Genomic DNA, 27,783 nt, shown 5'->3' with positions numbered 1-27,783 from the left:
GGTCAGGACTTTGGCTAGGCCACTCCAAAGTCTTCATTTTGTTTTTCTTCAGCCATTCGGTGGTGGACTTGCTGGTGTGTTTAGGATCATTGTCCTGCTGCAGAACCCAAGTTCGTTTCAGCTTGAGTACACGAACAGATGGTCGGACATTCTCCTTCAGGATCTCTTGGTAGACAGCAGAATTCATAGTTCCTTTTATCACGGCAAGTCTTCCAGGTCCTGAAGCAGCAAAACAGCCCCAGACCATCACACTACCACCACCATATTTTACTGTTGGTATAATGTTCTTTTTATGAAATGCAGTGTTCCTTCTACGCCAGATATACTTGGACACACACCTTCCAAAGAGTTCCACTTTTGTCTCATCGGTCCACAGAATGTTGTCCCAAAAGTCTTGGGGATCATCAAGATGTGTTGTGGAGAAATTGAGACGAGCTTTGATGTTCTTTTTGCTCAGCAGTGGTTTTCTCCTTGGAACTCTGCCATGCAGGCCATTTTTGCCCAGTCTTTTCCTGATGGTGGAGGCATGAACGCTGACCTTAACTGAGGCAAGTGAGGCCTGCAGTTCCTTGGACGTTGTTGTGGGGTCTTTTGTGACCTCTTGGATGAGTCGTCGCAGCGCTCTTGGGGTAATTTTTGGCGACCGGCCACTCCTGGGAAGGTTCACCACTGTTCCATGTCTTCGCCATTTGTGGATAATGGTTCTCACTGTGGTTCGCTGGATTCCCAAAGCTTTGGAAATGGCTTTATAACCCTTTCCAGACTGATAGATCTCAATTACTTTCTTTCTCAATTGTTCCTGAATTTCTTTGGGTCTCGGCATGATGTGTAGCTTTTAAGGATCTTCTGGTGGACCTTACTGTGTCAAGCAGCTCCTATTTAAGTGATGCCTTGATTGTGAACAGGTGTGGCAATAATCAGGCCTGGGTGTGGCTAGAGAAATTGAACTCAGGTGTGGACAACCACAGTTATAGTATGTTTTAACAAGGGGGGCAATCACTTTTTCACACAGGGCCATGATGGTTTGGATTTTTTTTCACCTTTAATAATAAACACCTTCATTTACAAATTGCATTTTGTGTTTACTTGTGTTGTCCTTGACTATTGTTTAAATTGGTTTGATGTTCCGAAACACTTAAGTGTGACAAACATGCAAAGGAACAGGAAATGAGGAAGGGGGCAAACACTTTTTCACACCACTGTATGCCTGTTTACACCAAAACAATAATTATACAAAATTTAAAAAAAAACTCTTTTTTGAAAAAACACAATTTCTAGGTTGGTTGTACAAACCTTTTCAAAACGCACATGTGAATCTGGTTGGATTAAACAGTTCAATTAGCAACAATGTGTGGCTTTTTTTTTTCATGGCACCAAAAATGTATTTGGACTACAATTTAAGTTTGTGCTGAGAAGGAGTGTGATTTACTAAAGGCAACTCCACTTTGCACTCCCAGGGCAGTTTCAGGTGTACTTTTGCAGTGCACTTGTAGTGCATAGTGGATGTGCCTTTACTAAAAAAACACCCACAGTGATGTGTAAATTTGGTCAATCATGCCATTTTCCTGCCATGGTGCTGAAAATGAGCACGATTTGGGTCACTAATGCACTACATACATTAGTTAACAAAAAATAAGGTGTGTGTGTAGCAGACCCACAACATAATAACATTATCTGAAGAAGAGACTGTCCCCTCATCTCGCACAGAACTTGGGTTTGCACTGTTGGTGAAAAAGGCACAACTTTATCAAACCTAATTATACCTAGGAGACACATGAAACCAAGCCAAGCAGTAAATGAAGGAGTTTCATATAAAAATTTAATTTTAAAATGCTGCTCAGACATTGTCTGGCATATCAATGGCCCCCCTACCCACAAAGTAGTCCATGTATTGGGTTCTAACCTCACGGGCGCTTTGGGGGGGGCAAGCCAGGATGAGCATGTTGAAGGCCCGTGAGGTTATCTGCATTGTCCATCAAGTCTGCTTCTTGTTGGCCAACTAAGACCGCATAGTTCGCAGAAACTTTTTTCAAATAATTGTGCAGAACACAGCACGCCAGCACTATGTGATTCAGTTTGTATTCTGCCATGTGAATAGACGTAAGAAAAAGGCGGAACTGGCTGGCCAGTATACCAAAAGTGTTCTCCACCACTCTTCGGGCTCTGGACAGGCGGAAATTAAAAATCCTCTGGTCTGGGGTGAGGGTCCTCATGGGGAAAGGCCGCATCAGATGGTTCGTCAGGGCAAACGCCTCATCCGCGACGAAGACGAACGGGAGTCCTTCCTGATTCTCCTCTGGGGGTGGCAAGCCCAGACTGCCACTCTGGAGACACCAGTAGAACTCCATCCGTGAGAACACTCCACCATCCGACATCCGTCCATTTTGCCCCACGTCCACATACAAAAACTCATATGTCGCAGACACCACCACCAACATCACGATACTATGAAACCCCTTATAGTTAAAATAGTATGACCCCGAGTTGGGTGGTGGTACGATGCGGACATGCTTCCCATCTATTGCTCCTCCACAATTGGGAAAGTCCCAATGACTGGCAAAGTCGGAGGCCACAGTCTGCCATTCCTGTGGCATTGAAGGACACTGTGGATTGAAACAAGAACAAAAATTATTAGTTTGACCAATCAACATTCCAAGCAGATTACACACAAACATTTTGGGACAAAATTCGTTAAACATTTTGTGAACTGAGTATTTAAAACCTAAAGTCTAATGTCCCCTTATGAGAGTCATCACCCCCCCCCCCCATCTGATGGGCCCTTGCTAAAAAATGAGGGGGGGATGTTTACGACAGGTAACCCTCTCCACTTGATTGAGAGCTGAATGGCTAAATAATGTGTGCTACTTTGGGATGCCCCTCCTTAGTTACACTATTGGCAGCCCACCGGAACGGTAAGAAGTGTCAGAATACAAAAAATGTATCAAAATGTAAGCACTTTTTGACATTCTGCTACTACATATCCAGAAAAAAAAAAAAAGGTTAAAGTATTGCAGGCCCTTACACTACATGCTTAGGTGAATTCATGCATAAATGTGAGCATCAAAAAGGTAGATATAGTGTGTATATGGTTTGGTAAAGTCAACAGATAGAGGATTGCTGTCAGCTGGCCTAGCAGTTGGGGGGAGGGGGGTTCCTAATGAGTTTGGCACAACCCCCCCGCCCCCCAAAAAAAAACAAAAAAAAACACTCTGCATGAATTGAAGCACACACATCACATTTGTAGAGATTTTAGGGGGTGTTTAGGGGAAAGCAATACTATGGAGCTGCCAAAAGACATTGTTAAGTGACTAGACTATAGTTTTAGGGGCCAAGAAGAGCATGGTGGTGAAGTTAGTGAGGCAAATATGCCTGAGGACAAAGGGGCAGAGCATCTAAATTCAAGCATATTGCAATGATGCTAATTATGGAATGAGGAAAGAAATGAAAGACATTAGCAATCATGAAATACATAGAATGTATGATGTTAAAGGATAAAACTTACCTTCATATAGTCCTTCTGCAGGACCTTAATTATGGCAGAACAGGTCTCTGGAATAATGATCCCCAGAGCCTGGGGGGAGATGCCTGTAGAGAACTTGAGGTCCTGAAGGCTTCTCCCTGTCACCAAGTAGCGCAACGTGGCGATGAGCCTCTGCTCCGGAGTGATGGCTTGCCGCATGCAGATATCCTGCCTGGTGATATAAGGGGTCAGCAAAGCCAGCAGACGGTGAAAAACGGGGTCCGTCATCCGGAGATAATTCCTGAAATCATCAGGATTATTCTCCTGGATCTCACGGAGCAAAGGCATGTGCGAGAACTGGTCACGCTGGCGCAACCAATTTTTGGTCCACAAACGCCTCCCCTCCCTGTTCATGGACCGGGCTGTCAAAGTAGCAACCCTAACACGAAGCCCCTGCACAGCAGAAACTCTACGATGAGTACGTAGAGGAAACATGGTTAGAAAACGGTCGGCTGGTCAGAGCGGACACCAGAAAGCACAGATAAACAGCAAAGCCTGAAAGAACGACCTGAATAGCAGAAGCAAGCAGACAATAAGAATTGCCTTTCAAAGCATACTATACCAAGATATAGTCCACAATGATCAACAAATACTTACTGACTGCACGCACTGATTATCAGATACGCACCGACAAGCAGAAACTGAAGAGCTGTAGCGATCTGAATCACAAATCTGAAAAGCGCGAATCGTCTCTCACCAAACTTCTACTAACACGCGATACACACGAGATCAGCAGAAGGAGCCCAAAGGGTGCTGGACGTGGAGCTGAACTTCCTTTTTCTAGTCCTGCCGTACACGGCTTACGTCACCACGTTCTTGGCCACCTGCGAAATCAGACAACTTGGCCCGACCGTGTGTATGCAACAGTTTCGGACACAATCCGTCGGACTAAATCCAACGGGCAAAATCCGACGGATTTGGTTGCCAAAATCTTCGACCGTGTGTACGTGGGCTAAGACAAATTAGATCACAACTACAAAATCTCTCCTTACACGTCACTTGGCGCACCCTACACCCAAACGACAAAGATTTTACATTTTTCTCCACACCACACAATAGATACTCCAGGTTAGATTATCTATTCCTCTCCCAAAAAGCCCTTCCTATGCTAAAGGCTGCCACCATTGAACCCCTTCTCATTTCTGACCACCACCCAATCACTCTTCTCCTCACGTTCCCAGAAAGGAGATGGGCCACAAAAACATGGCGTCTAGACGCTTCATTACTCACCTCAGAAACTGATATCAACCAGATCCACACTAGCCTCAATAACTACTTCAGGGAAAACAACAACCCGGAAATGGCACCTCTAACAATATGGGAAGCCCACAAATGCACCATCTGTGGGAAATTCCTAGAGCTTGCCGCCACCAGGAAAAGAGTCCACCAGACACAAATGGTAGAGCTAACCAACAACATAAAGAGGCTTGAACTAGCCCACAAACAATCCCAAGCTCAGGACACCCTCCAAGAGTTGGTTGAAACCAGAAGGCAGCTCCTAGAATTACTTGACCGCAATACACAATGCAAATTCATCCTTAACCAAAAACTCTTTTATGAGCAGGGAAATAAATGTGGGAGACTTTTAGCTAGAGCCATCCAAGTGAAAAAAGCAAACACAAACGTCCATACCATAAAAGACCCCTTAGGCAGAGCACACACTTCATTGGTGGCACAGTGGTGTAGTGGTTGGCACTCTCACCTGCCTGGAGTTTGCATGTTCTCCCCGTGCCTGCGTAGGTTTCCTCCAGTTTCCTCCCACACTCCAAAGACTTGCAGATAGGTTAATTGGCTTCCGTCCAAAATTGGCCTTAGTATATGAATGGGGACTTTGGATTGTGAGCTCCTTGAGGGTAGGGACCAATGTGAGTGTGCAATGTACAGGGATAGGGGTAGACACCCACTCAGGTTGAACTGGATGGACTGGTGTCTTTATTCAAACTTACTAACTAAGAAACTATGGATGACATAGCGGACCAATTCGAGCAATACTACCAGGGGTTATATAACCTTCCCTACCAACCTGATACCACCAAAGCCCACAAGCAGAGAGAAACACTGATCACACAGTTCCTTACTAAACACTGCCCAAACGCGTTATCCAGAGAAGACATACAAGAACTAGATACCCCGATTTCAGGAGAGGAACTTATTAAGGCAATCAAACAACTAAAACTGGGCAAGAGTGATGGCCTGTCAGGCCCTTATTATAAAACTTTCACAGACACATTAACGGCCCCATTCTTGAAGGCATTCAACTCTCTAAATGCGACACCCACTCCCTTCCACAGGCTATTAGAAGCACATATAACGGTAATACCAAAAAGCGGCAAACCGTCACCAGCTACAGACCAATTTCACTACTTAACGTAGACCTGAAACTGTATTCTAAAATTTTAGCCAACCACCTCCTTCCTCTTCTTCCCGTGACAATAGTGAAATATCATGTGGGGTTTGTCCCTGGTAGGGAGGCGAGGGACAACACCATAAAAGAAATCAATATACACCATTGGCTCTCTTCCCACAAACAGAAAGGCTTTTTTCTATCCCTAGATGTGGAGAAGGCGTTTGACAGGTTGGCCTGGGACTACCTAGGGGCAGTATTACGCCACCTGGGTATTCCAGATAGGATGTATAACTTGATCATGGCTCTGTACACATCTCCAACCGCCAGAATCAGAGTCAACGGCCACCTGTCAAACGCCTTCCCCATCAGAAACGGAACTAGACAAGGATGCCCACTCTCCCCTATCCTTTTTATCTTAACACTAGAGCCCCTGCTAAGATGCATCCAGACAAACGAAAACATAAAAGGCATACATATTGCCGGACAAATCTATAAATTGGAAGCATTCACTGATGACATCCTCTTTTTTTTAAGTAACCGCTAACCTCAATCCCTAACCTACTCAAAGATTTTGAAGTATTAGGATGCATATCCAATTTTAAAATCAATCTCTCCAAGTCCAACGCCCTAAATATCTCCCTCCCGAAAGACCTAGTCATACAATGCCAAAACAACTTCCCTTTCACTTGGCAACATGATGCTATAACCTATCTAGGAATTCAATTACCCACACGTCTACCAGATCTTTACTCAAAAAATTACCTCCCACTGTCCCGCACAATTAAGGAAGACCTACATAAGTGGGACAAATGAATATCCTTCCACGTGTTCTATACCTATTACAAACAATTCCTATTAAGCTTCCAACGTCATTTTTTCAGACCATTAAAAGTCTGTCCCTACAGTTCCTATGGAATAACAAACACCTGCAAATAAGTTTCACCCAGCTTGCGAAACCTAAAGATAAGGGGGAATAGGTCTTCCAGACCTAAGAAATTACTCACGCGCATGCCATCTGAGTAGAATCATAGACTGGTCCATCCACAAAAGAGCTAAGGATTGGGTCAAACTGGAAGACTCGCTCTCAAACATTCCAATTAAGTCCACACCTTGGATTCTCCCTTCTCACGTACCCAAAACTTTAAGGGGACAACCCCTTGTAGGTACCACACTAAGCACCTTCAGAGAGGTGTGCAAAAAATTCCAACTCTCCTTAAACCCGGGACCACTAACTCCCATACGGATATGAATAAGGTACTAGTGCGCACTACCCCAAATTAGCAAAACCTAAACTAAACTACCTCCAACAAAAGAAGCTGCTCACATAAATAATGATCTCCACACTATATAGTAAAATATAAAAAACAAAGTATGTAGCGCTACCTTTTTACAATAAACCACCTATTGAATGACATAAATCAATGACTGTACATATAAATAAATAAATGTGCAAATGTACACACAATATAAAATCTACACTTACATATAGAGAGCTGTACCGCGCTTGTAAACACAGAAACTTCCGGTCTCGCAAACGGGGTGTGCACTGATAGAGCACTGAAGGTGGAGCGATTTATCTGTGGAGCATGCTTGCATCTGTGACAACACTGCATGATTATTGATAAACTGTCACTTTTGGATATCAAGCTATTTAAAAGCACTGGAATTCTTCTGGAACACTTTATATTACACATTGACTTTCTTTTGTTTCACTTTTTTGCTATTTTTGCACTGTGATTTTGTCACATATTTTTTGTTAAATTTGCACATTTCATGAGATATAATTGTCTATTTATAATACATGCGATTTTGGACTTTAGGTATTGCGATAATTTTTGCACTACTGTGTTTGCATGTTTATTGATGCACATTGTGTGTACATTTGCACATTTATTTATTTATATGTACAGTCATTGATTTATGTCATTCACTGACTCCCATACGACTTAACCCAGCCTTCACACCTGGAATGTCTAGCCATTTCCTAGAATCTATGTGGCAAATAGAGATGGACGAACTTCCGATGGGACGTTTCGCGAACGCGGACCACGAACGCGGCCGATAGTTTGCGAACCGTAACGTTCGCGGTGGGCCCCATTGACTTCAATGGCAGGCGAACTTTGAAAACCTACAGGTCATATTTCCAGCCACAAAATAATTACTAGCTGTGCACACATAGTCCCACCACATGGCCATTGACATAGCACATGTATGAAGTGAATCTGGAATCGACAACTACAAGCATTCTTTTTTTATCTGTGAAATTTTGACAATTCAGGACAATTCAGGAGCGCGATAGAGTGCACTGACACCAGCACCGTGATAGAGTGCACTGACACCAGCACCGTGATATAGAACACTGACACCAGCACCGTGATAGAGTGCACTGACACCAGCAACGTGATAGAGTGCACTGACACCAGCACCTTGATATAGAGCACTGACACCAGCACCGTGATATAGAGCACTGACACCAGCACTGTGATATAGAGCACTGATACCAGCACCGTGATAGAGTGCACTGACACCAGCAACGTGATATAGAGCACTGACACCAGCACCGTGATATAGAACACTGACACCAGCTCCGTGATAGAGTGCACTGACACCAGCACCGTGATAGAGTGCACTGACACCAGCACCGTGATATAGAGCACTGACACCAGCACCGTGATAGAGTGCACTGACACCAGCACCATGATATAGAGCACTGACACCAGCACCGTGATAGAGTGCACTGACACCAGCACCTTGATATAGAGCACTGACACCAGCACCGTGATATAGAGCACTGACACCAGCACTGTGATATAGAGCACTGATACCAGCACCGTGATAGAGTGCACTGACACCACACCAGCATTGTGATAGAGAGCACTGAAACCAGCACAGTGATAGAGAGCACTGAGACCAGCACTGAGATAGAGTGCACTGACACTAGCACAGTGATATAGAGCACTGACACCAGCACTGAGATAGAGAGCACTGACAGCAGCACTGATACCAGCAACTCGCTGCTGGGCCCCAAAAATAAGACACCGCTCAACCTCTTCAAACAGGCGGGTACGAGCATATAGTACGGTGTGCTTTTTTTGTACAAGGAAGTGAGCTAAATGTAGAAATAAGGTCTGTGTGCTCGATTAAATAAATTGTTTATAGAGATATACATGGTCTACTGGTCACATGTGTTGAATTCCTCCGAGATCCATGCCTCATTGATTTTCAGAAATGTGAGGTAGTCAACACTGTTGTGGGCTAGGCGAATGCGCTTATCGGTCACGATCCCCCCTGCTGTGCTGAACATCCTTTCGGACAGGACACTGGACGAGGGGCAAGCCAACAGTACCATTGCAAATTGGGCAAGCTCTGGCCAGAGGTCAAGCCTGCCCACCCAGTTGTCCAGGGGTTCATCACTCCTCAGAGAGTCCACATCGGCTGTTAACCCGATGTAGTCAGACACCTGACGGTCTAGGCGTTCCCTGATGCTGGATCCGGATGAGACCTGTCGATGGGTCAGCTGAAAGAATGACCTCATATCAGAAGTCACCAACACATCTTCAAACCGCCCTCTTCTTGCAGGCCCTGTTGGATTGGTACCCACAACTCTTTCTCTGGGAGTGGGAATTGTTCCTCTACCAGCACACGCAAAAGCAGAATGCAGCATTTCTCAAAGCAAGGCCTGGAAGTACTCCATTCTGATAGCCCTCTGTGACGGTGGTAACATTTCCGCCATTTTGTGTTTGTACCGGGGGTCTAAGTACGTTGCCACCCAGTACTGGTCCTTGACCCTTATGCTTTTTATACGGGGGTCCCTGTTAAAACACTGGAGCATGAAGGCCCCCATTTGCACTAAACTGGAAGCGGTGTGGTGGCCAGGCTGGTGCTCATCATCCAGGATAATGTCGTCCTCCTCGTTCTCCTCTCCCCATCCATGCACAACAACAGGGATCCCAGAAAGGTTTAAAGCATGCTCTTCTTGCTCCTCCTCATCCACCCCGACACCATCCTCCTCTGACTCCTCTTCAGACTCCTGTTGTTGACTTGTCTCAGATAGAGTAGCCCCCTCTGGGAATTCATCCAACATTGCGACTTCCTCATCTTCCTGTTCCTGCTCCTCCACGGCTTGATCAATGACACGACGCAATGCACGCTCCATAAAGAAGGCATAAGGTACCATGTCACTGATGGTGCCATGGCTGCGACTGACCAATTTGGTGATCTCATCAAATGGCCGCAGAAGTCTGCATGCGTCGCGCATGAGCAGCCACTGGCGCAGTGAAAAAAAACCCAGCTCCCCAGAACCTGTTCTGCCGCAGAGTTCATACAGGTAGATGTTAACTGCACGTTTCTGCTGGAGCAGCCTATCAAGCATATAGAAGGTTAAGTTCCATCACTTCAGGCAATCACAAATAAGACGTCTGACCGGCAAATTGTGTCGCCGCTGAATGTCAGCAAGGCGAGCCATGGCCGTGTAAGATCTTCTGAAATGGGCCGAGATTTTCCTTGCCTGCCGCAAGATGTCCTGGACCCCAGGGTATTTGACAACGAATCGCTGCACGACCAAGTTTAAGACGTGTGCCATGCATGGCACATGCATATTTTTGTCCTGTTTCAATGCGCTAAGCAGATTGGCACCGTTGTCACACACCACTTTACCAACTGTCAAATTGAGCGGTGTTAGCCACAGATCTGCCTGTGATCGCAAAACTGAAAGGAGTGCCTGGGCCAGTGTGGCTCTTGGCTTCCAGGCACAACAGACGCAGCAGGGCATGGCAACGTCTCACCTGGCATGTGATAGGAAGAGACGCTAGCAGCGGAAAAGGAGGAGTCAGCCGAGGAGGAGAGGGAGGAGGATGGAGTAGGAGGAGGAGGAGAAGAAGAGCCAGGCCTGCATGCAATTCGTGGCAGTAAAACCAAATCTACACTGGTTACATGCTTGACGGCCGTCAGAAGGTTCACCCAGTGGGCAGTAAAAGTGATATACCTTCCCTACCCGTGTTTGCTAGACCACGTGTCTGTGGTCAGATGTATCTTGGCACCGACACTGTGTGCCAGAGATACATTCACATTCCGCTGAACATGGGCATATAGCTCTGGGATGCCCTTCTGTGAGAAATACTTCCTTCCTGGGACCTTCCATTGTGGTCTTCCAATGGCCACAAATTTTCGAAAGGCCTCCGAGTCCACCAGTTTATTTTTTATTTTTTTTCCATAATAATTTTTATTAAAATTTTATGAAGGTATACAATACTCGTGTAAACATTTTACATGCGAGTTGAAAAGGACTCATACAAATAGTTTTTGAACTAGATAAAATCAGCAGAAAAGGATATAAGCATTCATAAATTGGACCTAGTCCTCTTGCCTTGGGATTCCTAGTCAGGCTGCTGTGAGCTGGCTTTTATAAGATAGTTAAGTGCAAAAGATTCCCATACCAGCTAGAAGATATTGTCATCAGACGCAGTGCATGCAGGAGAAGTCCAGTGTGGGAAACTTAAACTTATAGTTGTTCAGGGTAGCAGGGGTCCCGTCAGAGGGTGGATCCGTCGTCACGTCCAGTCTAGCAATGTGTGTAGTGTTAAGATAGTCAAGACATTACGAACTGTTGGGTAGTCCTACTTATGGTTTATGGAGAGGAGAGGTGGTGCGATATTGAGTCAGTGCTGGGTTATGGGGGGATAGGAGGGACAGAGGAGGACAGAAAAGGGGGAGGAGTAGTTACGGAGAAAGAGAAAGGGGAAGGGAGGAGGTCAGGCAGGGGGATTAGAGAGTCATGGGGGAGAAATCTCCCCCCTGGGCTCCGCCGCACATTCTGGGTAAGCATTAAGACCCACAGTAAATAGCAGGTCCTCATCACACCTGAATGTGTGATAAAGTTTCTCAGCGAAATGATTCACCAATCTGGTCATAGTTGTGAAGCATTGTGTTGCCGACCTATATAGGTTTTCAATTTAAGTTGCGGGGCTCATGACCAGAGCGTATCGTTCTGAGGAGCAGAAGTCGTTCCATTTTGCCCATCTTTGAGCAAACTTGTGGGGGGAGTCTCTAGAGATATGGATTAACTCTTCCATTTCTGCTATTTTTTTAATGCGGTTTAGCCATTCTGGTATTGATGGCGCTTCTGGAGTACCCCAATGTGCTGGTATACATAGTTTAGCTGCGTTGAGCAGATGCAAGCAAAGGGATTTCTTGTACAGGTGAACCGGAGTGGGAGAATGGTGCAAGATGAGTCTGGCCGGCGTGAAGTCTATCTGACTATCAGTGATGTGGGATGTAATGTCATGGACTTGGGTCCAAAAGGTCAGTAATCTGGGGCAAGACCACCAGATGTGTAGGAATGTACCTAGCTCGGAGTGACATCTCCAGCATTTGTCTGATGTATCCTTATTGTATTTGTTTGTTATCACGGGTGTGCGGTACCAGCGAGATAATGTTTTGTAGTTGTTTTCCTGCGTTGCTACATTGAGAGATCCCTTATACGCTATTGTGAATATTCTCTCCCAACTTTCGTCCGAAAGCTCCATCTGTAAGTCTCTCTCCCAGGCCCTACATGCTTTCCCTTCTGAAGGTAACAAGGATGAAAAGAGCAAAGAGTAGGTGTATAAAATTAAGTGTCGTTGTGGAGAGGTCTGGGGATAGATCTCGGGATAGTGATGAGTTCGAGTTTGTGGTTTGTAGGAAGTGTCTTTTATGAAAATATACCCAGTAAGGGAATGGTTTACCCCCAGGGATCATAGGCACCTCACTCCGGTCCAACATTTTGCCGTTATGAAAGAAGTGGCGGACTTGCATTTCTTTAAGTGGCCACGTTGTCTTTAAGAAGTTATTTGCCATGCCAGGTTGGAAAGCAGGGTTAAGTCGGACAGGAGTGAGGGGTCCGGGGTTGGATGAGAGGCTTACTATTTTGTTTGCTTCCCTGAAGCTACGGAGAGTGGCGCCTATAAGCGGGTGATCTTGTAGTGTTTTAGGGATATTGTGTGGAAGTATCCACGGGGAGGCTTTGATTGGAAGGTCAGAGAAGGAGTCCTCTAGTTTCACCCAGTCTTTCGTGTCCTCATGAATTGCCCAGTCTACCACCCTCCCCAAGTGACACGCATAGGAGTACTTCCGCAGGTCTGGCAGACCAATGCCTCCCATTGTTTTCCGTTTAGATAGTTGGGCATAGCATATCCCAGGGCGCTTGTGTTTCCAAAGGAACTGTAAAAAAAGTCTCTTTAGGTTTTGAAAGAAAGATAGGGGAATTCTAATGGGGATAGTTTGAAGAAGGTAAAGGACGCGGGGAAGGATGTTCATCTTTAGTATGGCCGCACGGCCAAACCAAGAAAACTGTGGTTTGTCCCATCTGCGTAGGTCCGAGATGGATTGGATGAGTGATGCATAATTTTTCGGGAACAGGTCGGGAAGGTGTGAGGGCAGCTTGATCCCTAAATACAGTATCGAGTCCTGTTTCCATATAAATGGAAAATTGTTTTGGCATAGAACTGTAACGTCATGTGGAAGGGAGATATTGAGGGCATGGGACTTGGAGAAGTTGATTTTTAAGTTTGAAATACGTTGAAAGAGGTCAAATTCTCTAAGTAAGTTAGGGATAGAGGTTAATGGGTCAGTCAGGAACAATAAGATGCCATCTGCAAAGGCCGCTAGCTTGTACGTGCGGTCTGCTATTAAAATTCCCTTAATGTTATTATTGGAGCGTAAACTTCGGAGGAATGGTTCGAGTGTTAGAATGAAAAGGACAGGGGAAAGGGGACAACCCTGTCGTGTTCCGTTGCGGATGGAGAAGGCGTTTGACAGGTGACCGTTCACCCTCACTTTTGCGGTTGGGGAAGAGTCTAGAGACAAGATGAAATTGAGCATTCTGATGGGGAGTCCCAAGTGGCGCAAGGTCGCCTCGAGGTAATCCCAGGCTAGCCTGTCAAACGCCTTCTCCGCGTCTAGTGACAGGAAAAATCCTTTCTGCTTGTTGGAGGTCAGCCAGTGATGGATGTTGATTGCTTTGATGGTATTGTCCCTGGCCTAATGGCCAGGGACAAAGCCAACTTGGTCAAGTCCTATCAGGGAGGGTAGGAGGGGCAATAGCCGATTTGCCAAAATTTTAGCGAACAGTTTTAGATCTACGTTTATTAACGAGATCGGTCTATAGTTGGTTACCATTGTTGCATCTTTTCCATCTTTGTGTATGACCGCGATGTGTGCTTCTAGTGAACCGTGAGGAAATGAGGGATTGGTGGAGAGGGTGTTGAAGGCTTTGAGGAAAGGGGTTACGAGAGTGTCGGAGAACGTTTTATAGTAGGGAGCCGACAGGCCATCTGGTCCAGGGCTTTTGCCTGGTTTCAGTTGCTTAATAGCAGTTTTCAATTTCTCTTCAGTAAGGGGTCTATTCAAGTCTAGGGTCGTCTCAGTCGAAATTGGGTCAGGGCTAAATTTCTGTAGGAAATTTTTGATAAGAGTGTCATTAGCACTGCGGTTGGAGGGTGGGTCAGAGTGATTAGGTAGGTTGTATAATGTCCTGTAGTATTTCTCGAATTGTGATGCTATGGCGACCGACGAGGTGTGTGGTGTGCCGGAGGGATCCTTAATGGTGTGTACGTTGGTGTTTGCTTTGGTAGATTGAATGGCTCTGGCCAGTAGCTTCCCACTTTTATTCCCTTGTTCGTAAAAGAGTTAAAATGAATTTGCGGCGGGTTCTAGTATTAAGGATTTCAAGGAGTTGTTTTCTGGTATTCGTGAGTTCTTAAAGGGTGTTTTGAGCATTTGACTGTTTATGCGCTAACTCCAATCTCCGAATTTTGCCCGTTAAATCTGTTATGATCGTCTGATGTGCTTTTTTTTAATGGCTTTAAGTGCCAAAAATTCCCCTCTGATCATACATTTGTGTGCTTCCCAGACCGTTAGGGGGGGTGTGTCGGGAGTGAGATTTTCTCGAAAGTAGTTTTGTAGGCAGGAACATATATGAGAAACGTCGCATTCGGATGACAAGAGTGAAGGGTCAAGTCTCCAGATTTTCGTGGTGAATTTCTCCTCTGGAAAGGAGAGGGTGATAGTAATCGGGTTGTGGTCTGACAATATTAAGGGCTCAATGGTTGCAGTCTGTACTAGAGGGAGGTCTTTTTGGGAAATGAAGAGGTAGTCTAACCTTGAGTACTTGGAATGCGGTGTAGAGAAAAAGGTATAATCTTTCACGTTTGGGTGCAGGGTTTGCCAAGAGTCGTGTAAGCATAGTTCCTGAAGCGGAGACCTAATTTGTCTCAGAGCTTTATATGGCATCGTTGAGGATCCAGAGGAAGAGTCTAGCAGCGGTTGGAGGGCTACATTAAAATCTCCTCCAAGAATGGTGATCCCTGTTTGAAATCCCGCTAGGTTGTCGGCTATGGATCTGAAGAAGCTTACTTGGGTGGTGTTTGGTCTGTATATGTTGGCAAGTGTAACCTGGTGATTGTTTATAGACCCCTTTAGAAAGAGATAGCGGCCCTCTGGGTCTTTTAGGGAGTCCTGCAGTTGCTACTGGGTATTTTTAGATAGGAGTATGGAAACTCCTTTTGATTTGGCAAGGGGGTTTGTGGCATGGAAGGCAGTTGTGTATCTTTGGTTAGTTAGTTTAGGAATCTTGTCCAAGCGAAAGTGGGTCCCTTGGAGAAATACCACGTCCACCCCCAGCTTTGACATCATGGTTAAGATTTGGCTTCTCTTTTCTGGAAGATTAATTCCTTTTACATTTTGGGAAACAATCTTTAGGGAGAGGGCCTGTTAGGACCTGGGCTTGAACCTGGGACCGCTGGTGTGTCTGGCAGTGACTCTGCTTGCTGAGCAGAGCAAGCTCCTCCTTTGCTCCTCCCATGAACTTCCTGATTTAATCCATGTCTCTGCACTTCCTGGTTGCCAGAATATTGTGCCTTCACCAGCCAATATCTTGCTCCTATCTCTCCTGCTGCCTACCGTATCCTCGCTACAATTCGTTACTGACATTTGGCTTGTTCCTGGACTACGCTTCTGCTGAATCCCAACCTGCAACTATTTGTTACCGACTTTTGGCTTGTTTCTCAACTACGCTTCTGCTTGATCCCTACCTGCTATATCTGCTACCAGACCCCCGGCTTGCTCACCTCCTGGTGGGGCTATCCTGAGGACCGCGACCTGGCACTAACATGCAGCCAAGCCCATCTCCACCTTTGGGAGCTCTGGTGAATACCGGTTAGTGGTTAGACCCCTCACCTCAGGTGAACCTGTGTCATCAGCCAGGGTGACCTGTGTGAATATAGCTGCTATAGCTATTGGCCTCTGAGCCTGACTCCAGATCGTGACAGAATATTCTGGCCGAAAACATGGAGGCCGTTGTAGCAGCTGCCGTGGCTCCTCTCAGGGTTCAAATCGCTGAGTTACAGGCATTTGGTTTTGACTACCAGGAAAAATTTGAATGAATTACAAATTGAAGTGAAAGGTCTACAAGAGGAAATCCTTGATCTACACAAACAATTGTGGGATTTTCATGCCCGAGATACTGCTGCCATAGAAACTAATGCACGAATGCCCCTACCACTCAAGTTTAGCGGAGCCCGCCGTCATTATAGAGGATTCCTTAATCAATGTCGTATATACTTTCAGATGCAACCTGCTGCATTCACTTCTGACAGGAAAAAGGTGCTGTTTATTATCAACCTCCTGACTGAGGAAGCCTTAGCCTGGGCCTCCCCTTATGTGGAGAAAGATGATGTCATCCTGGATAATTTTGATTCTTTTGTGACTGCGATGAAGCAAGTTTTCGATGATCCTAACCACTGTGCTACTGCTGGGGCAAAATTGCACGCAGGGAAGACGCTCTGTTGCAGAGTACACAACTGAATTCCGATGTTGGATCTCAGATACCAGTTGGAATCCAGCAGCACAAAAGAGTCAGTTCCGTCAAGGACTCTCGGAACAAGTAAAAGATGAGCTTGCCAGAGTAGAAAGTCCTGATGACCTTGAAGCTTTTATTAAATTATGTATTCGAATTGATCAGAGACTTACTGAAAGGAGAAAGGAGAGACTGGGAATCCTAGGCAGTAATGGTGGCATGCGTTTTTCTACTACTCAGTATCCTCCTAAGGGTCCAAGAGTTTTTCCTGATTCTGACACTCCTGAACCTATGTAGGTGGATGCTATTAAAAGATCTATTACTACTCAGGAGAAAGAAAGATGACGTTCAGAAAACGTATCTCTTTATTGTGGAGACTCTGGACATTATGCAGTTAATTGTCCCAATAAATTTAAAAGAACAATTGCAGCAACGGCTGTTACAGTTTCTGAACAAATAAACTCAATTTCTCAGTCCATCTCTCCTTTGATTCAGGAAGCAAATAAAGTTAATTCTTTATCAACTCATTTTGTCATCCCTATAAAGCTTATTGTTGAAAGCAATGAAATACCTTGCTCTGCTATGCTGGACTCAGGGGCTGGGGGAAACTTCATCGACATCGAATTTGCCTAAAGTAATAACATTCAAATAAGAAATAAATTTGCCCCAATTGATATGGAAACTGTGGATGGCTCACCTTTGACTTCAGGCCCTGTTACCCACGAGACAATCCCACTTAAACTCCTAATTGAAACTGACCATCAGGAGACTATCAGCTTTGAGCTGATTACATCACCCAAGTTCCCTATTATCCTGGGCATTCCTTGGTTCTCTATCCATAATCCCTCCATCAACTGGGAGACACGTTCTTTAAGCTTTACATCTGACCATTGCAAGAAACATTGCAAAGAATCTTATCAAATAAGCCCTCCACCAACCCAAGATTTACAAGCAGTTTTGGCAACTATCCAGTCATACGACAAGCTACCTCCACAATATCCTGAGTTTCGGGACGTTTGTGATAAAAAGAACGCAGATCAGCTGCCTCCTCATCGCTCTTATGATTGTCCCATTGAATTGCTTCCAGGGGCAGAAATACCATTTGGTCGCCTTTATTCTTTATCAGAACCTGGATTGAAAGTGCTCAGGGAGTGGATTAATGAGAATCTTGAGAAGGGTTTTATCAGACACTCAACCTCTCCTGCTGGTGCAGCCTTATTCTTCGTGACGAAAAAGGACTCCACCCTGCGTCCGTGTATTGACTACAGAGATTTAAATAAGATCACTATTAAGAATCGCTATCCTTTCCCACTGATTCCAGAAATGCTTGAGAGACTCCGCTCTGCCAAGCTCTTTAGCAAATTAGATTTACGGGGGGCATACAACCTTGTCCGCATTCGTCCCGGAGTTGAATGGAAAACTGCTTTCAGAACCAGATATGGACATTTTGAGTCTTTGGTCATGCCCTTTGGGCTTTGCAATGCTCCTGCAACTTTTCAACATTTTATTAATGATGCTTTTCGAGATTTGCTTGATCAGTTTGTAATAGCATATTTGGATGACATTCTCATTTTCTCTGATACTTTGGAAGAACACCGCAAGCATGTCTGTATTGTTTTCGAGAGATTAAGGCGAAATCAACTTTACATAAAATTAGAGAAATGCGAGTTTGAACAAACTCAGATCCAGTTCTTGGGATACATAATCTCTTCTGAAGGGGTAAGCATGGATCCCGATAAGATCAAATCTGTGGTGGATTAGCCCGCCCCTAAGAATGTTAAAGAGATACAGCGATTTGTTGGATTTGCCAACTTTTACAGAAGATTTATAAGGAATTTCTCTAGGGTAATTGCTCCAATCACACAGTTGACAAAGAAAGGGGTGCCCTTTTTGTGGTCACCTGAGGCATAGGCTGCCTTTAGTAAACTGAAAACTCTCTTCACTTCTGCACCAATACTGGTACATCCAGATCCAGAACTACCTTTCATCGTAGAAGTTGATGCTTCTAATTCTGCTGTGGGAGCTATCCTTTCTCAGCGAATGGGAGAAAAAATGCAGCTTCATCCTTGTGCTTATTTCTCTCGACTGATGTCTTAAGCCGAGATGAATTATGACATTGGAAACAAGGAGCTGCTGGCAATTAAGGAAGCATTTTCTGAGTGGAGGCATCTACTGGAAGGAGCTAAGCACCTTGTAACCGTTCTCACCGATCATAAAAATTTAGAATTTATTAGGTCTGCTAAAAGGTTGTCATCTAGACAAGCACGTTGGACCCTTTTCTTTTCCAGGTTTAATTTTGTTATTTCATACCGCCCTGGGTCAAGGAATGGTAAGGCTGATGCCCTATCACGGATGTTGTCTGGGCCTCTCCAGGAAAGCACCTCTGAATGTACAATCCTGCCTCAAAAGAACTTTCTAGGGGCCATGAGTTCGAAGACATTTCTTAATCTTCTCAAGGAGGGGTATGAGAATGACCCACTTCTTAATAATCCTCCTAAGAACATTAACCTCAAGTACAACAATGGTTTTTGGACTCAAGCGCATTGCCTCTATGTACCTGAATCAGTTTGGGTAGAAGCCCTCAGGTTGGTACATGACTCTAAGCTTGCTGGTCATTTTGGGGTTTCTAAGACAGAAGAACTCTTATCACGTTCCTTTTGGTGGCCTGGGCACAAGAAAGATGTTAAGAGTTATGTGGCTTCATGTCTAACCTGTGCTCGCAATAAGACACCTTGATCTTCTCCTCTGGGGTTACTTCTACCACTACCTGTTCCATCGAGACCATGGGGGTCAATTTCTATGGACTTTGTGGTTGACCTTCCTCTTTCAAAAGGGATGACCACCATTCTGGTAGTCGTTGACTGTCTCACTAAGATGGCTCATTTTATTCCAGTTAAAGGGGTACCCTCCGCCGAACATACTGCTGAGGTAATGGTTAGAGAAGTTTTTAAACTTCATGGAATTCCTGATGATGTGGTGTCTGACAGAGGGGTACAGTATACCTCAAAATTTTGGAGAAGTTTTTGTTCAGCTTTGGGTGTAACAGTTAATCTGTCCTCCGCTTTTTATCCGCAGTCTAATGGTCAGACCAAGAGGACCAATCAAACTCTGGAGCAATACCTTCAATGTTTCGTGAGTTATCTTCAGGATGACTGGGTGGACTACCTTCCTACGGCAGAGTTTGCTTATAATAACTCTAAACATAGTTCCACATCCCAAAGCCCATTTTTCTTAAACACCGGGTATCATCCAGTTTTTATTCCTGATCTCCCCATCTCAACTTCAATTCCTGCTGTTACCAGCAGACTAACTTCATTACATGAGATCCAGGAGAAATTGACTGATACATTGAAGGAGGTGCAGGAATATTACAAGAAGGCTGCCGACAGACATCGTAGGTCTATTCCCACTTTTCAAGTAGGTGAGAAAGTTTGGTTATCTACCAAAAATTTAAAAATTCAAGTTCCATGTGATAAGTTGGGTCAAAAGTTTATGGGACCTTTTGAGATTTCTGCTCAAATCAACCCAGTCACTTTTCGCCTAAAACTTCCTGACAATATGAAGATTCACCCTGTGTTTCATATATCACTACTCAAACCATTTCATGAAAATACTTTTTCTGGAAGAATTCATCCTCCTCCTCCACTTGTTTAGGTACAGGGTGAAGAAGAATTTGTGGTGGGAAAAATTCTTGACTCCAGAATCTCTAGGAACAAATTGCAATATTTGGTTCAATGGGAAGGATATGGGCCAGAAGAAAATTCTTGGGAGCCTGAAAAGAATGTTCATGCCCCTAGATTAACAAGGAATTCCACCACAGGTTTCCAGGAGAAACCTGGTCCTAAGATGTCCAGGGGACATCCTGGGAGGAGGGGAGTACTGTTAGGACCTGGGCTTGAACCTGGGACCTCTGGTGTGTTTGGCAGTGACTCTGCTTGCTGAGCCACCTGGAATGCTGGAAAGCTCCTTGGACAATTCCTTGAATGATCTCATCTTGAATCTTGTTTGCCTTGAACCTTGAACCCTTTGCTCCTCCCATGAACTTCCTGATTTAAGCCATGTCTCTGCACTTCCTGGTTGCCAGAATATTGTGCATTCACCAGCCAATATCTTGCACTTATCTCTCCTGCTGCCGACCGTATCCTCGCTACAATTCATTACCGACATTTGGCTTGTTCCTGGACTACGCTTCTGCTGAATCCCAACCTGCAACTATTTGTTACCGACTTTTGGCTTGTTTCTCAACTACGCTTCTGCTTGATCCCTATCTGCTACCAGACCCCCGGCTTGCTCACCTCCTGGTGGGGCTATCCTGAGGACCGCGACCTGGCACTAACACGCAGCCAAGCCCATCTCCACCTTTGGGAGCTCTGGTGAATACCGGTTAGTGCTTAGACCCCCGCACCTCAGATGAACCCGTGTCATCAGCCAGGGTGACCTGTATGAATATCTGCTCTGCTGCTATAGCTACTGGCCTCTGAGCCTGACTCCAGATCCTGTGGAGCCTGAGCCTGTGGTGCGGAGGCAGAGGCGGGTATATGTCTCTGGTGTACCCTATTGGGCTTGTACATGGGCAGTTTGACCACCATATCTACGGCAACAAATATCCGAGGAACAAAGCTGTAATACGTACAGATGTTCTAGGTGTGGGTCGGCGACCCCTGCGATCGCTCTTAGGAAGAAATAGGCAAGACAATGGCGGAGACCAGGGGGAGGAAATGAGGGAGAAAAAATGAAAGCGGGGGATAGAAATAAGAGGTACGGGAGAGAGGAAAGGAGGGAAGTAGGAGGATCAGGAGGGGGGGTATGAAAGGGTGTCTGGAGTAGTCTGTACCGGGGGAGTGTAGCTATGCTACCTTACCCGAGAGTGTCTTGATGTCCGGTATGGTTCAGCCAGTAAAATCCTCTACCGCTGTGTGGAGGAGTGGAAGGTCGACTGCTGTGGAACTTTGCAGTGACCAGTCCGTACAGAGACCAGAGTGTATACTTGCGTAAAATAGAGCTTGAGTCTACTATAGAAAGGAGAAAACACATGCAGCATGTATTACTAAGAGGGATCCCAAGCATTATGTCCGGGCAACAAAGCAAAGTAATAACTATATAAACATTTTCATAACTCAAACCAAACACAGTAAACGATAACTGCTAGGTAAAAGAACTGATACCTGTTAGGGGGTGATATAGTACTCTGTTGGATTCTCTTACTGTGTAGCATTTAAGCAGGTGAAGAGAAAGCCTTCGCCCAACCGTTAGAACACTGTAGTGGATATCAGAAGACCTCTCGGTCTCTAGATGGGGAATCAGGGCCAATTGAGGCCTGGAGGAGAGGGAAGCCACCCTTACATCGGAACCTATCAGCTAGGCTGCGAGGTTGTTGTCAAGGGTAGGGGTTCTACTGAAGAGATTATACTGTCTGTGAGTTCTATGAGGGGGCTCCCCTGGGTCTAGCCCTAATGATTCTGGATATTCCTACAAGGGAAATTTTGAGAGGGGTATATCTGGTTAAACCGGTCCCTTAGGGACGCTAACGGTGGCAAGTCTCCTTCAGTCCCCATCCGCCCCCATAGCTTCTAAGATATCATCTGTATAGAGTCACTCAGGCTTGGCCTACTTGAGCCTATAAGGTACGGGCGTTTTCCCCTCCAAAAGAAGTCATGGGGTTATGTCCGTTGAGGGGGTGTTAACCAGACAGCATAACAAGTTCAGGGGGGGTTATGCATCAGAAAGGCAGGGAGTCCAACCATAGTGTGTCAACTAGTAATGCCGGTTGGCAAAGGTGGCCTGTCCCGTTTTGTTAGTTAAGACCGGAGCACTGAGAGAGAGGAGAGGGGGGAGGGGTGAATGGAGGTGGGGCAGGGGGAATCAGGAGGACGGTGTGAGGAGTGGTGTCTCAGAACAGAGGCTTTTGAGACAGCAGCATAATGAGGCCTGAACTGTGTATCTACTGTATAGGCCGTAGAAGACAGACTAAAGCTCACGCACGCAAAGTTACAGTCATGCTGACAAAGCGCATTCAGAAAACATTAAGCTAGCCTGTGACCTTGCAAGGGGGAAGGGGGGATCGACTCTCCTCTGGAGGGGCCTCACCACCTTCATATACGTGAATGTATAGAAGCAGCTTTTCTGGTTCTTTCTGGTGGGTTACAGGAGTCTCAGATGTGGTGGCCTTCCTTGGAATTGAGGTGAGGGTGGGCACACTTAAGAGACAGGGTTTGTATGGCAACGCATATAGTCTTCCTTTTCTGGGGGTTCGTAAAGATAGGCCAAAGAGCGTGGGGTGGATGGTAAGGCCTGGGGGAGAAAGAAGGGGCGAGGGGAGTGTCAGGACGACTTGTTGGTAGGCATGGGGGGAGCTGGGTTGGCATCGACAAAGGGTGTCAGTATGGCAATAGGTTCAGTTCTTGCTGTACTTGATTGCTCTATGAACTGTCGGGTCTTGGACGCCTGTGAGCAGGGGAAGCTGTTGGGCTTGTATAATGTTGGTTACGCTGGGTTCCTTGAGATAGTGGTCTTGGAGAGGAGGACCTGTGTCTATGGATGTGAAAGTCCTCTCTGACTGGTATAGCATCCATCGAGTTAGATCTCTGGAGATGTGGGGTGCGGAACGCTTTGTACCAATCGGGTAGCTCGATTAGTGGTATTTGGAGTGCCGAGCAAAACCCACGGAGATCTTCCGGGACTTTAAGGTATGCTGTCCGTCCTGCAGCTGTCGCGGAGATGCAAAATGGGTGTCTCCATCAGTACTGTATGTTTTTACGACGCAGGACCTCTAGTAAGGGGCGAAGGTCTCTCCTATTCTGGAGGGTAATTGGAGACAAGTCCTGAAAAAGTTTTATTTCCGTCCCTTGGAATAGTAGATTTCGGCGGTCTCGGGCCCTTTTCAGGATCTCCTCCTTTAGTTTAAAATTTACAATGCAGCAAATCACATCTCTCGGGGGATCTGTGTCTCTGCTGCGAGGTCTGAGGGCTCTATGCAGTCTCTCAAATTCGATCGAATGAAGATTTTTATGGTGGCCTGTGTTAGGTGGGGTTGCTCTATCTCTTCTGGAATACCCCTCACCCGGATATTATGGCAACGTCCCCGGTTGTCCAAGTCTTCCATATGTCTATGGAGATCTCTAATATGGGTGCTGTTTGCATGAGAGGCCTGCTGCAGCTGCTGGATGGAGGTGTCATAGCGGGTCTCAGCTTCTTCTATGTCTGTCATGCGGATGTGTAACGTCTGCATATCTCTTCTCAGGTCAGAGATGGCTGATGTTAGGGAGTCTTTAATGTCTGAAGCCACTGGCCTGAGATCTTCCATTGTGATGGGCCTGGTATTCCGCGGGCTGTCCGCACGTTGTGCGCCTCTCCCCTCTGAAGGGCTTCTGCTGGGCGAGCGCCGATTCATGTAGGCCGTGGGAGAAGCCTCGGCCTCGAGTGAGCGGGCCCGGAACATGTCCGGTATATTGCGTCCGGAATTGTTCTCCGCTCCCCTCGGGGATAGGGAGCGGGACAGGGATCCTTTCCCTTTTGATTTCCCCATGTGAGTCTCCCTGGATCGCTCTGCAAAGCAGTTTGCTGGGTCTCTGTGGCTGGAGCTGAGACACTAAGCGGCCATTCCGCAACGGCGCCAAGCCATGCCCCCACAGTTTATATGGCAGTAGTTGGCGGGCTATGAGTTCTGACAAGCCAGCCGTCAACTGTTGGGCAAGAGGGTTATCCGGCGTCATCATTTTTTTACGCTCGAACATTTGGCCCACAAAAGCCTGCCTTTTTTCAGAAAAACGTGAGGATGGCATGATGGAAGGTGGAGTGGAGGACAATTGTGAGGAGAGAAGAGAAGGAGAAGTAGAAGATGAGGCTGGACGGTGAGAGCCTGGAGTGTGGCTTTGTGTGTTCCGTTGCTCCCACTGGGCTTGGTGATGGCAGCTCATGTGCCTTCTTAAGGCGGTCGTCTCTAGGTGAGTGTTGGGCTTACTGCGACTTATGCGTTGACTGCAAAGATTGCAGATGGCAACACTATTGTCATTAGTGGACACGTTAAAAAAAGCCCACACTGTGGAGCCATGTGCCAGTGTCCTGGGAGCGCCAGATGTGACCATACATGGTTGATGCCTCGCTCCTGATACATTCGCATTCTACTTTGTCCCTCCTGTGCAATCTAAGTTCTTCCTGCTTCTCCTCCCTATCTGCTGGTCCATATCTCCCTCTGAACTCCCCTCCGCTGCGTATTGGAAATGTCTTGATATGGATCAGAAAATAGTTCCTGTGACTCAAGCGGAAGGTATATGGTGGTGGTGTTGGTGGTAGTATCTTTGGGGGTGCACATAGCAGAGAGTGAAGAAGAGGGTGCAGATCGAGAGGATGAGGAGGGTGCAGAAGAGTAAGGCTGAGTGAGCCACGCAACCAAGTCTGGTGTGTCTTTTGACTTAATCGCACGCACCTTCTGCAATTTGCTACTTTGGTATGTTGCTCCTGCCCTACCCCTACCACCCCTGCGGAAGGGCCTGTCTCTTCCTCTGCCTGTCATTTTTTAAATTACCCTGTGACAAAAGTCTCTAGAGAAGTGCAGTATGTATGTGGAAGAAGGTATATAACACCCTGATTCAATCTGTTTTTTTGGGAGGGCACTGGTCTATCACACCAGTTATAATACTTTTTTTTATTGCGTTTGTCGCTCTCTGTAGTATCGCTGCAGAACCGCTCAGCAGTCACAATGCTGCACAGTGGAAATGCACTATACTATGCTTTCTATATGTGCAAGTATTTTATACGTGTATTACATACCTATATACTGCACACCAAATAGTACACCTATACCAGTCCTTACAAGGACCTTTGTGGACCGAGTAGCTAGTGATTTACAGACTGTACCTCAGTCCCTACACTGATAAAGCACTGCTGCAGAATAGGGCAGTAATCTGCAGCAGTGCACCACAACCCTATATATTGTACAGATATACAGGTACCAGTCCTTACAAGGACCTTTGTGAACCGAGTAGCTAGTGATGTGCAGACTGTACCTCAGTCCCTACACTGATAAAGGCCTGCTGCAGAATAGGGCAGCGGTCAGCAGTAGTGCACCAGCACCCTATATATTGTACAGATATACCAGTCCTTACAAGGACCTTTGTGAACCGAGTAGCTAGTGATGTGCAGACTGTACCTCAGTCCCTACACTGATAAAGGACTGCTGCAGAATAGGGCAGCAGTCAAGTATAATATTCTTTCTATATTTGGAAGAAAGTATATTATACGTGTACAACCCTATATACTGTACTACACCTATACCATACCAGTCCTTAAAAGGACCTTTGTGGATCTAATAGTAACAGCTAGTGATTAAACTGACTGTCCCTGCTGCACTGACCAAAGACAGGCTGCTCCAATCACAAGCACAGCAGTGCACTGAACCCTATATACTGTACACCAATACCAGTCCTTAAAATGACCTTTGTGGACCTAATAGTAACAGCTAGTGATTAAACTGACTGTCCCTGCTGCACACAGCGTCATATCCTTCTCTGCACTGACAAAAGACAGGCTGCTGCAACAATCACTAGCACAGCAGTGCACTCAACCCCATATCCTGTACTACACCTATACCATACCAGTCCTTAAAATTACTTTTGTGGACCTAATAGCTAGTGATTTGTGTCACTGCAGTCTCTCCCTGCTCCACACAGCAACCTCTCCCTATAATGACACAAGAAAGAATGTAAAATGGCCGCCAGATCAGGTCTATTTATAAGTTAGGGGGAATGTCCCATTGTCCCTGTGCTGAAATCTATCAATTGGCTGCCCTGTACCCCATAATGGATGTGTCCTCATGGGTCAAAGTTCTTTAACGCTCTAAACACATATGTCCACCGGGCGAACAGCGGCAATAGTCCGCCGATCGGGCGAATCGCGAAGACGCAAAATTTGCCGCAAAATGACCGCCGGGCGAACAGTTCGGCCATCCCTAGTGGCCACATGAGGAAATGAAAGCTCATCACTTTTATAAGCATGGGGACCTAATAGACCATAAAGCAATCCCCACCAACTCAGACAGAGAACCTCTGCCCTAATGGATTTATTTCCAGATACGCCACTTCCTTAGAGTGACGAATCTGGAGAAAGTAGTTTCACGGCAATTGACCCCATTTGAGAAACTCTGCTCCCAATCTACACCACAACAACATCTGATCTCGATCATACACTCTATGCTTTTTATGCCAATCTCCCCGAAAGACCGGAAAGCCTGTCAAACTTGGGAAAGAGATTTACAAACACAGTTTTCAGACGGGAAAGAATTCTAACAATCGCACACAAAGGCTCTCTGAATGTCCATACTCAAGAGAATAACTACAAAACCATTTCCAGGTGGTACCGCACTCCCGAACTCTTGAACAAATTCAATGCAGAAGTACCAGATGTATGCTGGAGGTGCAGAAACGAAACAAGGACATTTTTACACATATGGTGGTCATGTCCTATCGTACAGACCTTTTGGGTTAGGTCCATGAAATCACTTTCCAAGTCACTAATTGTCCGATAGAGTTCACACCAGCTTGACTTATTCTCCACTACTCTCCCACTCCAGCACACTCTTACAGAAAATCCCTGGGATTGCACATGCTCAACGCAGCCAAACTATGCATCCCTGCACACTGGGGCTCTACAAATGCTCCCTCCACGTCCAAATGGCTTGCTAGAGTGGGAAAGATAGCTGAAATGGAAGAACTAATCCAGATTCCACGAGACACCCCCCACAGATACGCCCAGACATGGGAAAAGTGGACACACTTTCGCTGCTTAGAAAGGTACAGAACTATCATGGGGATAGATCCTCCTGATCCTTCAAATGACTAAGAAAAATCTTATGTTATCCTCACTTGGCCCAGTACCATAATTAGGATTTTTTTAGAAGTACCCCAGCTGTATCTCGAGATAATTATCAGGGGCATCAAACCACAGTTTGAATCAAGGGTAGACAATTGAATCAACCCTTTTCAAATCACGGTGGAGCCTGGAGAGACTACTCCCTCAGACCACTGACCCACACACCCCACATGGACCCCATCCCGCCCAGGACCCCCCCTTGATCCTCCACCCCCCCAC

This window comes from Lithobates pipiens, unplaced genomic scaffold (genome assembly GCF_037356315.1).
Source record: "Lithobates pipiens isolate NorthernLeopardFrog02 unplaced genomic scaffold, aLitPip1_a1.2 Scaffold_22, whole genome shotgun sequence".
Taxonomy (NCBI): Eukaryota; Metazoa; Chordata; class Amphibia; order Anura; family Ranidae; genus Lithobates; species Lithobates pipiens.
The sequence above is the reverse complement of the archived record's forward strand: the minus strand, read 5'-3'. Positions refer to the sequence as shown.